The following is a 15,726-nucleotide window of genomic DNA, read 5'->3' as shown; positions in this document are numbered from 1 at the left end:
CACAGCTTGATGTATCCTGTAAAAATGAACAGAATTTCTAATTTTGGAAGAAAACAAGTGCATGCTTTATGAAAGCCATGAATCCTGTTTCACCCTTTCCCACCAATTTAGATTTGCAAACAGATACTATGGGTCAGAAGTATATGTCAAATACAGCTTGACTTTTAATTATTGCCTCAAAAATAATTATTTTTTAAATAAGAGCAATTTCAATTTTTAGGATCCTCAAGCACAAAAACACTAGGTGAGTGGAAGAGAAATTCCTCACCAAGTTGATGATTCATCTATCTCATCACAAAATAAAGCATTTCCTTTTAGATGCAGTAGACGTTTCCTCATGATTAAGGTTAATGACATAGCTCATTGCTATTCAAAATCCCACTGAGAGACAATTTCAGAACAAAATACCAGTAGGAAGCAGTTACCAATATTTAATAGAATACCACAATGGAAAATTGAAAACTGCAGGGTGGTGGTCTTACAGAAACCCTGGTTTGCATTAACAGAGACAAGGGCTTAAGCCTTTTACCTCATGTAAACATACATGACTTCAGAGAAAAGAAAATGGGTGGGTGGGGGGATGAAAAAATAAGAAGATATGCAGTGAAAAAAGAAGCTAGGTATTACTTTGTTTGCTATTCAAAAAACATTTGGCCCCCAGGAATATCTTAGGAAATTATTTGTGATGATTCATCTCTAATGGAAAGGAACCATAGTGTAGCTATTGTTAAAAGCAGTTGACATCCATTTTCAAGGCAAATTGAAAGACTGGGTGTTGTGTTGACAAAAAGGTATGGAACCTAAAACTGCTACGTGCTGGTATATAATAAAAGGTATTGACATGGAAGTTTACTCAGGCTTCAATTTTCTTACTCCAGTCTATAGGAGGTTTAAAATAAAAATCAAACAGTAATCAAGAAGTGTAGAGACAAGCCAAACTACAATTTACTTAGTCCATAAGAGATTGTTCTGAATCTAAACAGTGGTAAAAGTCTGCTTACTTTACTCTCAGAAAAATAAATGTCCTCCATTAGATTGTTTGTTCCACTTGTCATAAACAGGTGACTGTAACTATGGCAAGGGAAAGAGGGATATGGTTCTCATAGTGCTATAAAACCTAATGAGTTAACATTGGGGGAGGCACTGTGATCCACATTACATATGGACGCCAAAGTCAACCCTCTCTTGTATCATTCGTTTGGGGGATGCCATCTGCTGTTTTGTGAGTACAGTGAAGCAACCTTACGGAGAGGTCCACATGGGGAACAGCTGAAGCTTCTTGTCAACGGTCATGTGAGTGACCCACCAAAAAGGTGGATTCCCCAGTGCCAGTCAAGCCTTCATGTGACTACAGCCCAAGTTCTTATCTTCACTGCAAACTTTGAAAGAATGGAGCCATAACTGCCTATCTAAACCGTTTCCAAATTCCTGATCCACACAAACTGTGAAATATTAAATGCTTGTGTTTACATGCCTCTAAGTTTCAGACTATTTTTTGACACAGCTATAGGTAACTAATAAAACAAAAATAACGTTGAGGATGTAATGATTTACTGTGGAAGAAAAAAACTATAGAAGAAGAATCTCTTACAGAATTATCATGTGAACTTGCTATGGAAGGAATATGAAACATTAATTAGGTGATTGGAGAACAACATGTTATTTTCAGGATATTTTAAAAATACAAAACGTCATTTTTTTATGATCAGGTATCTGATGCCTTAGAAGTGTTGCATTCAAAACAAATTTGAAAGCCAATTTGCTAATTAGTCTTTCAAAATATTTCCATCTTTCAAATAGTAAGAGAAATCTGTTGTTGGAGAGAGTTCTTTAGGTTAGAAAGTCAAAAGTGTCAAATTATACAGCTTTATGTCTCAAGATGTGACTAAGAGGTAAATACATTAAAAAGACTCATATACTACTCCAGAAATAGAATGAATGATCTCAAGGTAAATGTAAATGGATATCATTCAGTAAAAGAAATACAAATCATAGAAAAACAAAACAAAACAAAGATAATTTCCATAGCCACAATGTAAAGGTTAATCTTAGCTCCTTAGGAATGAGGGATGGAAACCTGTGTATGTTTTTATAATGATTTATATATGCATACATGTACTAAACTGTGCATGATCATGGTTCTGAATAGGGATCCATTCCTTATTTCAGACCTGTCTTTTCTTCAAGATTTTTCAAGTTAGGTAACTTCTGTAGGGTGGCTCAGTCAGTTAAGTGATTCTTGGTTTCAGCTCAGGTCACAATCTCACAATTTGTGAAATCGAGCCCAGTTTCATGCTCTACACTGATGGTGTGGAGCCTGCTTGGGATTCTCTCTCACCCCCTCTCTCTCTACCTCTGCTCTCTCTCTCTCAAAATAAATAAATAAACTTTAAAAACATTGAGGGGTGCCTGTGTGGCTCAGTTGGTTAAGTGTCCGACTTCAGCTCAGGTCATGATCTCATGGTTCACAGGTTTGAGCCCTACTTCGGGCTCTGTGATGACAGCTCAGAGCCTGCTTCATGGATTCTGTCTCCCTCTCTCTCTGCCCCTTCCCCACTCTCATACTCTGTCTCTATTTCTCTCTCAAATGTAAATAAAACATTAAAAAAATTTTAAAAAGCTTTAAAAACACTGCTAAAATATATATTCTGATATTCATACAAGTAAGCTCATTTAAGAAATATTCTTTACAGAATTGAGCACTAAATATTTTACTAGTCAAATAGCCTATAAAATTGAAAGAGCCAATAAAGGACTGTATATATACTCAAATTAATTTCATTACTTAATATTTCCTTTATCTTTCTCTTTTTGTGTAGACATAATTTCAAGAAACTTTTACTGATTTTCTTTTTAAAATTTTTTAATGTTCATTTTTCAACGTTTTTTTTTGTTTGTTTGTTTTTTTTTTGGGGGACAGACAGAGACAGAGCATGAACGGGGGAGGGGCAGAGAGAGAGGGAGACACAGAATCGGAAACAGGCTCCAGGCTCTGAGCCATCAGCCCAGAGCCTGACGCGGGGCTCGAACTCACGGACCGCGAGATCGTGACCTGGCTGAAGTCGGACGCTTAACCGACTGCGCCACCCAGGCGCCCCTTTAATGTTCATTTTTGGGAGAGACAGAGACAGAGCACAAGTAGGGGAGGGGGAGAGAGAGAGAGAGAAAGAGAGAGAGAGAGAATATGACAGAATCTGAAGCAGGCTCCAGGCTCTGAGCTGTCAGCACAGAGCCTGATGCGGGGCTTGAACTCACGAACCGCGAGATCATGACCCAAGCTGAAATCAGATGCTCAAATGACTCAGCCACCCAGCCACCCTGATTTTCTCTTTTTTGTAGGAGAAATGCGAAACAAGATTATGACATTTTTGCTACTAATTTCTCATTACTTTAAGCTAAAAAAAAAAAAAAGTGTGTACTAGAGTTGTTTTGTTAGGTTGTTGATGTAATGTGTATGTGTGTCAGTGTGGGTGTGTCTGTCTGAGGGTGTGTTCATGTTTTACCCAGGAACTGTACTTTACACTCTTCCTAATTCTAATAATTTTCTTTAAAAAGTCTTCTTTGTTTGAAACAATTTTTAACATCTATTATGTCCCAATTCCCAAGGATAAAATGATAAATTAAAAACTATGAAGCATATGGAAGAAGTCAGAGGACAAAATATACAAAAACATAAATAAAACAAACAAATGTAGTAACCACCATGAAGGAAAATAACAAGTGTTGAATTGGACCTACCTTCCATAGCATTCTTACAAAAACTATCTCTGAGGAGATGAGACTTGAACTAAGATTTGGGAGATAAGAATGAACAGACATTAAGAATAATGGAGAAGGGTGGAAGCTAAGACAATTCCATCAATGACAACTGATTATAGTATAGATAGTGTGGGAGAGGAATAGGAAGACCAGCATGGCTTGATCATACTGATCAGGGGGCATGTTGACTAGAAATGAGGCCAGAGAGGGTGACATGGATGAAACAGTAAGTGGTGAAGATTTAATTTTATATGTAATGCCAATTACTGAAGCATTTAGTAAAGGTGTGCTGTAAGTTATTAATTTATGCCTTAGGTTTACAAAGTTAACTGGTTAATAAAGTGATAGAGAACACAGATAGGAAAGAACAGAGAATTGGATGTGTACAACTGAGGGATAATGGTTGCTTGGATGATGATAATTATGAAGAGTTTATCCATGATCGTTTACAGTGTGAGACTACTTGTTCTAGAACCTCCATCTGGTAAGAGAGCCATCACTTGACAGTTGGAGTATTTTATAATAGTTGATGTGAAACAGGTGGTAAGAAGCCACCCTATTTTTCAATAGCCATTCTTATTCCAGTCCGTTTTCCTATTTAATGTGCTTTCTTGGCACCCAGGGAGTCTCAGGTGTTACTAATGGATTTATGTGAAATTCTCACCTTTCTACACACTTGAATATGATCATGCATGTAGCAAAGTCATCAGTTGCCCAATATGTTCAGTGAGATGCAAAATATGTAGAAAAACAGTTGGCAGTATGTGCTGTGTTCCTAATAAAATTTGGCTAACCCTTGTTAGCCATATGTACTGCATTTTGATTGTCTATTTTTGCAAATATTCTGGCTCACTATAATCTCTATTAAAAATTGTTTATATTTGTTATATGCTCTATTATCAGTATTAGTTACAGAGCTAATTAGTGAATTGAGTGGTAGGATGTACATTTTAGAAAGAGGTTGCTAAGAATCTTTTATTATCAAACATTAGTTATATAATCATAGTTTAAAATAATAAAAAATAAAATTTGTTGTCAAATTAGTAACTGATAATGTCTACCTATTCCATGAGCCAGGCACAACTTGGTTTCTTGTGGGTTTGTTGTTGTTGTTGTTGTTGTCAGTATGCTTGTTTTTTTACTAAATTTTTTTGGTCTAGGTTATTTACTACTAGCATGTAATATCACATTTTGAACCTGATCCTTCTTAATCTTGTCTAGTTTCCAGCTGCCTTGAATTGGCTGTTGTTTTTCTCACCAGTGTCTGTTTTACTACAAGAGCTTTCCCAGGCATCCCTCTAAGTAGTAAGACCATAAATCAATTATTATTTTCTCAGGATAATCTTTCTTGGCAAATCCTTAAATTACAGCATGAAGATAATGTCCTTACTAGTGCCTATCATAAGTTTACATTTCTTTATATGAACGCTTAGTCTTTGATTAAGGTCTCTTTTCTTCTCTAGACTAAGTCTTCCGAGGACAGAATCTAGATCTTTATTGCCTGATATAAATTAAATTAAGCCATCAAAATACTTTATGAAAGAAGGAAGCTAAGAAAGAAGAGAAGAAATCCATTTAAATTTAGGTAGTTTGAGGGGGACACTGTGCATTTATTATTTCATTAAGACATCCCGATCTTTTTATGTGAGGGCTATCATTATTTCTATTTTCCGGAGTAGATTAAAAAATTAATTTTTACAGATATTTTTACAGAGAATATTGACCTGGAACGGTCCAACTCATTTGCTCATGCTGTTGGTCACTATTCTATTTAAGCTCTTAAAAAATTAAGAGAACCTGCAAGACCTCTCATTTTAATCACCTCATTTCCCTGTCAAAAATACTCCAAACAAAATCACTTACTTATTTATTAGATGGAGAATATATATATTTACATCTAACCACTTCATTATGTGTGTCAAAAGCTGTTGTTGACCAAAAAACATTGTAAACTCTGTATTTGGGTAGATATTGCAGCATTCTTCTGGCAGAAGAACCAGTGATGGGGCTGAGCCTTGATACCATCACTTAGTTAGTAAGCAGTTAGTACTTTGAATATTAGTTCCCTTACAAAATGATGATTATGATAATTTAAATGAAAATACATAAATTGTTTTTAGCTCTGTTATGAGCCACCCACTGCGCTAACACAGAATTGTGAAATGTATGATAAATTGTATCAGCAAATGAATTTTAACTCTAATGTACTCTGTATTTTATGTATAACCTAAAAACCATCTTTTTACTTTCTTATTGATGTATCCTGCTTCCCAAACTTATTCAGATGAGGTTGCAGAATTCTATTAAGTCCTCTACTTAAGTGTGAAGAGTTTCAGGTTTGTAAGCAACATTTAACCCCCATTCCATAGGGAGATAACAACTAGTAATGTAACATTCAAGGCCACTTTACATTCTATCACTTACTACTCACAGGAGAGAAAGAGGGAATTTGCTGGTGAAGAAGTTTAAGTGAGGAAGCAAGTTATTTTTGTTTCCTTACTTTTTACCTGCTGCCTCTTCTGAGATTATATTCAGGACTACCTTATTTGCTTCAGTAGTATAAAAAGATAGGTCATTCCCATTGGAGAGATTTATAATCTTCCTTTGTGCCAGTAACTGGGTGAACACAGATGTTTCATTCAGGGTTAAAGATGAGTAAGCCATAGCCTAAGAAATGTGTCCCAGGGTCACCCTTCATTACTAGCAAAGGTAATAGTTAGATCTTCATCTGTCTGACACTTACATCTATCTTTTCATTGGTTTTGAGTTCAGGTAAGGAAGAAAGTTGGTATTTATGTATTAGCCCCACAAATACCCCCAATAACATTGCTTTTATGTTTAATTCGTTAGTATTAGACATTTAACAGACTGAGTGAAACTATCATAAAATCAATATAAAATAATTAATATTCTAACATTTTAAAAGTATTCATTTTAAATGTATATTGACTCAGTCTAAATATGGATAACCTTGTTTTTTAAAAAGTCAGCTTTCCCCTTGATTATGAGATAAGCCAATTTGCAAGTACTTTGTAAACCATTAAATTCTATAATTAGTAAGTTGCCATTAATATTTTTAGAAGTTATATTTGTTAATATACAAATTATAGGAAAGATACAATCTTTCTATTTAAGGTGTTGGCCAGAAATGGACTAACTTATGGACAGGGAACACTATACTTTTCCAAAGTACCATAAGATAAGTATGTCATAGTTTTAGAATTGCCTGAAATGACTGGCTGTCAATAGCTTTGAAATAATACATGTATCGAGAGTTCAATGTAGATTCTTGCTGCTCAAAGTAGGTACCCTGGGCCAACAACATTATAATGTTACTAATACTAATACTACTACACTGTTTCTCACAAATGTGGACTCTTGAAGACTTATTCCAAACCTACTGAATCAGAACATGCATTTTTTTCAAAATTCCCATGTGATTATATTTTAGGAATGTTTGCTAAAGGTCTTGATAAGGTCATACACAGTGAAATAAAATCATAGAAGTAGAGCAACACTACCTCTGTGCCATAAAGTCAAGATATTTATTTGCTATAAATAAAGATATTTTTAAGTCAAGATATATTTGCTATAAATAAAGATATTTTTAAGTCAAGATATTTATTTGCTATAAATAAAGATATTTCACACAGTGAAATAAAATCATAGAAGTAGAGCAACACTACCTCTGTGCCATAAAGTCAGGATATTTATTTGCTAAAAGATATTTATTTGCACCCCAACTGATTTCTTACGAATCTAACAATGAATAAATTAAAATGTGCTCAGTTTCTCTTATTCTATTCCCTGTGTGGTATATGAGAAGAATCACAGTGTCATGAGGCTGTCTTTCAGAGTTTTCAGAAAACTCTAAACCATGGACTCATGTTCAAGATTGACTTTCATTCTATTCTATGCCTCCATGATTGAGTTTAAATATTATCACCTTCTGAAATTAAGGAGAGCTGATTTCTCTTTATCAGGGCATGTGACATGACAAGAAATATTCCATTGAACACACATTTAGCCTGGAAACAATATTAAAAAATGTAGACAATATATGTTGGTTTGCAGAGTATAGTCTTCGATGATTCCTTTTGCTTTTGCATAATTAGTAATGGTGCCCCATTTCCTTTTAAAGTCTCCTGGTTTGAATGATAAGTTACATGGCCACTCTGTCTATAAATAAACCAAACAAGAATACCTAAATGACCTCCTAAGGATTGTCATCAGATAACTTAGTATTCTTAGGCTTAATTTTACAATACAAATAGAATTTTAGGGCAAGTTCTACTTTCAATATGTTTGAAACAGAGTTTTTTGAGGAAACTTCATACTGTTTCTGTAGTGGCTGTACATTTTATATTTTTTTTACATTCCACCAACAGTGTACAGGTGTTAGAATTTCTCCACATCCTCACTAATAATTGTCTTTTTTTAAGGGGAGAATTGGGTGGATGATAGCCATTATAACAGGTGTAAAATTATGTCTCTTTGTTTTTGATTTGCCTATCCCTGATACTGAATGCCTTTCCTTATACCTGTTGGCCATTTGTATGTCTTCTTTGAAAAAAATGTCTACTCAAGTCCTTTTTTTCATTTGTTAATTGGGTTATTTATTACTATTTCTTTATTTAATTTACTTATATGTGTTGTTAAGTTGTAGGAGTTCTTTATAGACTTTGGAAATTAACCCCTAGTGAGATAAATGGTTAGCAAATATTTTCTACCACTCTGGGTTGCCGTTTAATTTTGTTGAGGCTTTCTTGTGCTGTGCAGAAGCTTTGTCGTTTGATGCATTCCCACTTGCCTATTTTGCTTTTGTTGCCTGTGCTTTTGGTATCAGATCCATGAGATTATTGCCAAGACCAATGTACAAGGCTTTTTCCCTAGGAGTTTTACAGTTTCCATCTTCTGTTTCTCTTTAATCCCTTTTGAGTTGCTTTTTGTGTATGGTGTAAGATAGGAATCCAATTTCATCTTTTGGCATATTGCAGCTTTTTTGTGCATATGAATTATGCCTCAAAAAGTTGTAAAATACACAGGAAATAAAGTCTTGCTAAAATAGAGATTTATAACTAAAATGCTTCTGAATGGTTTTCTTTCTCTGTTCCATACCCTCTCTTCTTAATTACACTAAAATAATCTGATTTTATTTACTTAACTGATATAAGGTAGAAGTTACGATTATTTCATGATGAAAGACTTTATATTTGGCATACTGGAGATATATTAAAATGCTACTGTGTGACAGATATTGTGCTATATCTTGTTTAGGACATGGAATGCTATACCTAATAATTCTCCATGTTCTCCAGCTAGAGAGGAGGAGAACTAGATTAGAACATGAGGCTCAAAGCCCATAGTTATTTTCACTATTCTTCACTGTAGATTTCTGGATTTTTTTTTATACTGCCACCTATATTCCCTGAAATTAAGGGAAAAGCTTGTAACATTTGTTTTCCAAATATGGAAGACAACCAAAAGACATAAGCCTAATGTTTCTTTCAGAAGCCTATTGTAGTTCCTAGAAACAGGCTCTGAGATGGAGACTAGAATGCAGGAGGCTTGTTAGGTGTGATCTTCAGATCATCCCCTGTATATAGGAAAGAAAGGAAACCATATTGGGAAGAGCAGAAAGCTGGACCAAAAAGCAGTCTCAAAAGACCTCACAGGGATTTCTACAGGTGGAATGAGCTATCAGAATTATCTCAGATTTCTGCAAGGTGGCTAGGCCCATGCATACTCCTCATCAAGCAGCTAAACCTCTCTAAACCTACAGTTTGTGACTCAAATTGTTGCGAGGGAGAAAAAAAGGAAAGCAGGCCAACCAGGATGAAAGCACCTCTTCATGTCGCCTTGCAGTGAGGCTTTTGTGTGGACTGAAATAAGACAGGAAAAGAATGGTTTTGCACGGCTCAATGTGTATTACTATTTCTAAATAGGAAGGAGTTCATACATGTAATGGAGTATGCCTATAAGCATTTTGGAAATTAATGTTCATGAAAGAGTATTATATCTTAAAGAAGCCCCAACTTGAATTAGTTATGCCCCTATAAATTACATTGTTAACAAATGGGTTTTAGGGATAAAAAATGTTAAAATGGGGCAATGAATCCCAGAGTATTCTTGACTCTCTGAAAATATTGATTCGTTTCTTGTAAGTAGCTAGACAGTAAACTCTCCAACTTTCATGAATTTTAGTTCTATACCAAATCATAATATTGGGAGAAATATCACAACTTGACGAAATTGCAAAAGTAGAATAAGAATATAATTTCTTTCAACTCAAATAAAGAAAAATAATGTACCTCCTAGCTGACAGTCTAACTAGAAGATGCATGTTCGAAGGGAGTTAATGTAATAAATCACTTGCATAAAGATTTTCTCTTTTGGTAAATAAATAATTAGTAAATGCTTTAGATTTGCAACACATGTGGGACTTAGACTGCCATAGGCAGAGATTTAGGGCGCTTAAACCAGTTTTGTACTTTATGCCAGGTGCCACTGTTGGCAGGAAAAATCTGGAGAATTGCAAGGATATAGAGAATTACTTGGCCACACTGTTGTTTAGCGCAGAAGAAATGTGTTATCCTGCATTGATGCCATGGAGAAGCAACTGCCAAAAACTCAGTTCTGTTACGAATGCTAAAACTACCCCCCCTGCTAGAGAGCCTAGGGAAATATAAGTAAATCTCAGACTGAAAATATAGGTTTTATTTTTTCTGTGATTATCTGCCATCGCTACTTTTTCCCCCAGGAGTATAACTTCCAGGGCATATGTGATCATGTACAATCACTGGGTTTAGAAGTCTCCTTCATCTGGTGCCAACACCACTGGTAGAAGAGCACTGTCTTTCCTCTCCATGCCTCGGAGATACATTCTGAAATCATCATGCAACATATTATTTTTTAAAAACTTCTATGTGTGGGCAATTTGCTTAATAGCATTGAATAATTGAAGGAACACATCACTTAGAATCAGGAATTTGGGGTCCAGTGGCCATTCACTAGCTATGCCTTAAAATTATCATTAATTCCCCACCTATTTTTCCATCTTGAAAATGGGAAAATGTGTTTCTCAAAATTCATGCTGAGAATAAAGTGATCACGGAAAAATAGGCAGCAGCACGGATCTCCTAGCACCCATCTTTGTAATTTCTCAGGTCATTTGTAATCATTTCCTTCAGATGGATAACTTGTAAGGGGAAAAAATCGACTTGATTTTAGGCAGAGAAAACAAGTCATAAAATGAAGTGACATGACTCAAAATGTTCCTTGAGTTTTGGCCTTAACTTCTGTGTGAAATGATGAATTTAATGGCAATTAGACAGAAACAAAGAAAAGCATTTCAGGCACAATTATCAAGCTGCTAATATCCTCAGTGAAGCACAGCATGATTGGTTTCTGTTGCCTTGTTCCGTTCCATTTGGCTAGAATCCCAGTTTATCCAGGCGTTCATGTATGGTTGAAATTAGTGAAAGTCTCATGCTTCCAGATTTTTTTCTTCCAATTCTTTGTCTAATACAACACCTGCTTTCTTCGTGCTTTTCTTTTCAGATATCCAGGGCCTGAGAACAGAATATATAGGCTCATTTCTGTTCTGATCCTTGAAGATCATTTTCCTTCCTGTTTTTCTCAACTTTCAGATTTCTTCACTATTAAACTTACCTCTACATATCCTTTGTATTTTGTTTGTTTTGTTTTGTTCTACAATTCTACCAGTGCTTCAGAATTAAAAAAAAAATTGTCTAGGCCCTAGCCATACCTATTTGAATTAACATTTCCTATGTCAGAAATAACCGAATACAAATATTATCTAAATATATTTACACGGCTAGAGTTACAGCTACTGAAAGGAAACAAATACAGAAGGGTGCATGTTCATCCTCTCTATTTTCTGTTCTCATCTTATTCTCTCTACAGTCTTTCTTTAAGGAGAAGACTTTTGCAAACCCAATAGCTTAATAGAATTCATTGCACATCATTGAAAGTTGGGAAAAGGCCACCTGAAGAGAAACAGTCAAATTCTAGTTACAATTTTTGTTATTTTCTAATATTTCTGAGAATTAAAAAAATCTTGTTTAATTCTTTTGTTCTTATAGCAAATACAAACATAATGTTTAAATATGGTTGTATTCTAATACTAGCTTCAGAAAAATTCAGATCAAATATACATATAAATGATATTTGAGAATGAAATATATGGAAAGCCTTCAAAAACAATGAAAGAAAAAAGCGAAGAAAAAGTAACAAAGCTAGAGTTTTAAATTTATATTATAAATTTGTTACCTACCAAACACCCCCCCACACACATACACACACAATCTCTACATTAATGTGGTGCTACAAAAGGGAAATACAGAAAATTAGATTCAGTCTTGCCCCAAAGACACATAATTCAGATTTGTCAGGCACACAGAACACAGAATACAGGTGAGTAGAAAAATCCATGTAATGCTTTCCTTGTGTTTCTGTTGGCAGAGCTTCCCTAGCTGAGGGAGCAGACATTAAAATGTCCATATAAAATGTAAAAGAAACACATAAAGAAATTGAAATGTGACTTGATACATTAAATTCTCAATATAATCCTAGCATTTTAACCACCATCAATATCAGTTATTCAAACAAGAGTTATGGCAATAAGCCAAAGCTCCTTTTAAAAAATGTTTTTAACTAGAAAACACTCTTTTCCATGGGCTTGCAAGAGGGATACTATCAATGGAAATGGATGGAAGCAGAAGGTATTCCATCAGAATGAAACGCAAAGGAGAGAAGAGGAACACTTAAAAATAGATTTCAGATTTAATCACTTCCATGCATAGTATTTGTTAGATTTTTAAAATGCAGAAGACACATGGCAGTATTTTGTTTTAAGCTCAGCAAATTTAACAGGCTAATTTGGGACACCCGTCTCTACTGCTATTTAACATACAACGCATATCGAGTATAGGTGCAGAAACTTGAAAAGCTTAAGTATATTTAGCATAACATACACTTTGTAAGATTCTAGGTGCAGGTGTTATGGTTAAAAAACCTTATAAGTGTACTTGCAAAACCCTGACAGATGAGTAAGTAGAAACTGCAATGATCTTGTCCTGTTGGTGTTTAGGAGAATACTACTAATAAATTACAATACCTACCATTTTCTCTTAAGCTATAGATCACCTTTAACAAAAATGCAAAATTAGCTTTGTAAATGGTAGGTGCATAAAGCCACCGCTTCTGAGCGCCAGGTGGTAGTCACTGTGATTGTATCATTGTAATAAACATTTTGATGCTAAGCTTTCCCTGTATTATCCTTCACAGAAAATAGGGTCACGACAATACAATAGGTACCAGTTTTATTGGCATTGCCCTCATTTCCAGACATGCATTCTAGTTTAATCATCCAACCACCATCAAATTTCTGTGTTTAACCAAAGATGAGGTTGGAAGAACAAGCACCTGGATTCTAGTATGCTTTCTTTTATTGTTTATTGTAAATTACCCATGGCATTTTTTTTGTTCTGCATTATTTCCAAGTAGCCAAGCCACTTGTGATATGATCTCTCAATCAATAACAAGATACCCACCCTTCTCACTGAAGCAGTTTTCTCACCACATATTTTCAAAAAGTCACAGGTTCCAAGGATCTCTGCTACTTACAGATACTTTCACATATCTATTACCTGATTCTTAAAACACGTATGAAAATGTACCAGAAAAAAATCCAAATAAAAGACTTTTTAGTATGAGCTTTTACACTACACACACACACACACACACACACACACTCCTATAAATTATTTAGCAACTTGTCATAATTCAGCTAAGGGATCTTTAGTATTTTTAGAGCTAATTTGCTTAGTAGACCTGAAGGCAGAGATAGATGTATTTATATCTTTCCTAAGTGGTTCTTTATAACTATTAAGATGTCTTTAAAATAGAAACCGTAGGAGTTGGCATTTTAGAATTCATTCTGCCTTTCAGGTGATTTTTCTTTCACACAGTCTTTGGAAAAACATATTTCACCCAAAGGAATTTAAGGAAGTTTATGGCAGCTGTTAAAATAATAGTAATCCTATGTCAATCAGAGATTAGCAATACAATTAAATCCCATTCAAAAAGTATTTATAGTGGGCCTAATTAAAGTACTAAAATAAATTGGTTTAATTTGCAAAACTTCATCAAATGGTAAATACCGCAGATATACTGAACTACTCACAACCTTATGCCTCTACAATAGAGGTACCTATCTGTGTGCTCATTACTAAAAGGATAAAAATATAAAGAAAACTATATTTCTGTATGTTGCATTACTACAAATGTTAGGATTCACATTGGAAAAAATTCAACTAATAGAGAATTTTAAAAAAATCATATTGGAATTAAATAATCCATGAGTTAAACCCTCTTTTTAGATATAATTCAGCAATTATGTAGGACCAATAAGGCCTTAAGTATCTAAGCCAATCATGATGTGAGCCAGAAGCTCAGTTTTTAACCAATTATCTTAATATAAAGCAAGTGATTTCACTGGGTGTTTTCTAAAGCCTCTTTTTCCACTAACAGATATTAATTATGCTTTAATTTTTTCTTGCTGTTGCATACTAAAACTTCTTTCACAAGATCTATCCCACTTTGGCTTATTGCTAAAAATTAATCATCTTCGTTAAGCCTGATATTTCAAGGATTTGAAGTCAATAGTCAAAAATCATCAACAGGACTGTAGACTTCTAGCAGTAGTTATCAATATAGCTCTATAAAATTTTCTAGATAATCTATCAAATAGATTTAATTACTTTCCTATTGCTGTGTAATTTGCCCCCAAATTCAACAGTGAGACACAATGAAGATTTATTAGCTCACATAGAGATCGGAAATCCAATAGTGGTTTAAATAGCTGATCCTGATTCAGGAGGGTCTTTTATAAGGTTTCTGTCAAGTTGTCAGCTAGGGCTGCCGTCATATGAAAGTCTGACTGAAACTAGACCATCTGCTTTCATGATAGCTCACTCATACGGCCAGTGGTTGAAGGACCCAGTTGTTTACCACATGTGATCCAGCATTGAGCTATGCTACATGGCAGCTGGCTTCTCTCTGTGAGTGCTGCAAAAGAGAGAAATCGACCAAGATGCAAACCACAGTATTTTTCATAAACTAACTTCAAAAGTTATTTAACATCAATCTGTCATATCCTACTGATTACATATGTCAACCCTACTACAAACTGGGAGTGGAATACACAGTGGTATGAATACAAGGAGGTGGGGATCACTGGAGGTCATCTCAGAGGTAGGCAGCTACACAGGTGATCAGGATAAGCACATATTACTTGATACTGGAGAACTAAAATAAATTTCCTAAAAGTGCTTTCCAATTAAACTGTCAGAGCTATAGTCTAATACACTAGCTTAGCAGCCATTTTTTTAAAACCAGGAATAGCATGTGTTATTCTATTACTCTTCCTTTTGATCACCTGTTATTTCCAGAGCTTCTGTTCCATCTGTTGTCCAAAGCAACTAGGGGGACTACGTATCACTATTCAATTTGAATAGTTCTAGATATTTAAAATCTCTCCCTCTCCCATACAAGATAAAAATTCTAAATATAATAGAAAGTTACCCATTTTTATTTCCCATATCTCATTCCACTATAGCTAGGACCCAAACCCCAGAATTAAACTTTCCCAAACAGGTGTTCCCATGTTAGCCTTTGAATATTAAAATTTGTATTTGCTTGTTTTACCCACTGTCATTCTTCCAGCACCACTAAGTATATACAGAAGCATGTATTATGCCTTTTTTAAGTTCTCTAAAATATGTACCTGGCCAAATAATTACCTTTATAGCAAACATCAACTGGTGTCCATGACATTCATTAGTCTCATTTATCTTAGAAGTCAATAACTGTATAAACACATATGGATTTTGAAGATTCAGTATGGATTTACATGTAAGAGAGAACCTTGCAAGGTTATGATGC

The sequence above is a fragment of the Neofelis nebulosa genome, chromosome 14, assembly GCF_028018385.1.
Source record: "Neofelis nebulosa isolate mNeoNeb1 chromosome 14, mNeoNeb1.pri, whole genome shotgun sequence".
Lineage (NCBI taxonomy): Eukaryota > Metazoa > Chordata > Mammalia > Carnivora > Felidae > Neofelis > Neofelis nebulosa.
The sequence above is the reverse complement of the archived record's forward strand: the minus strand, read 5'-3'. Positions refer to the sequence as shown.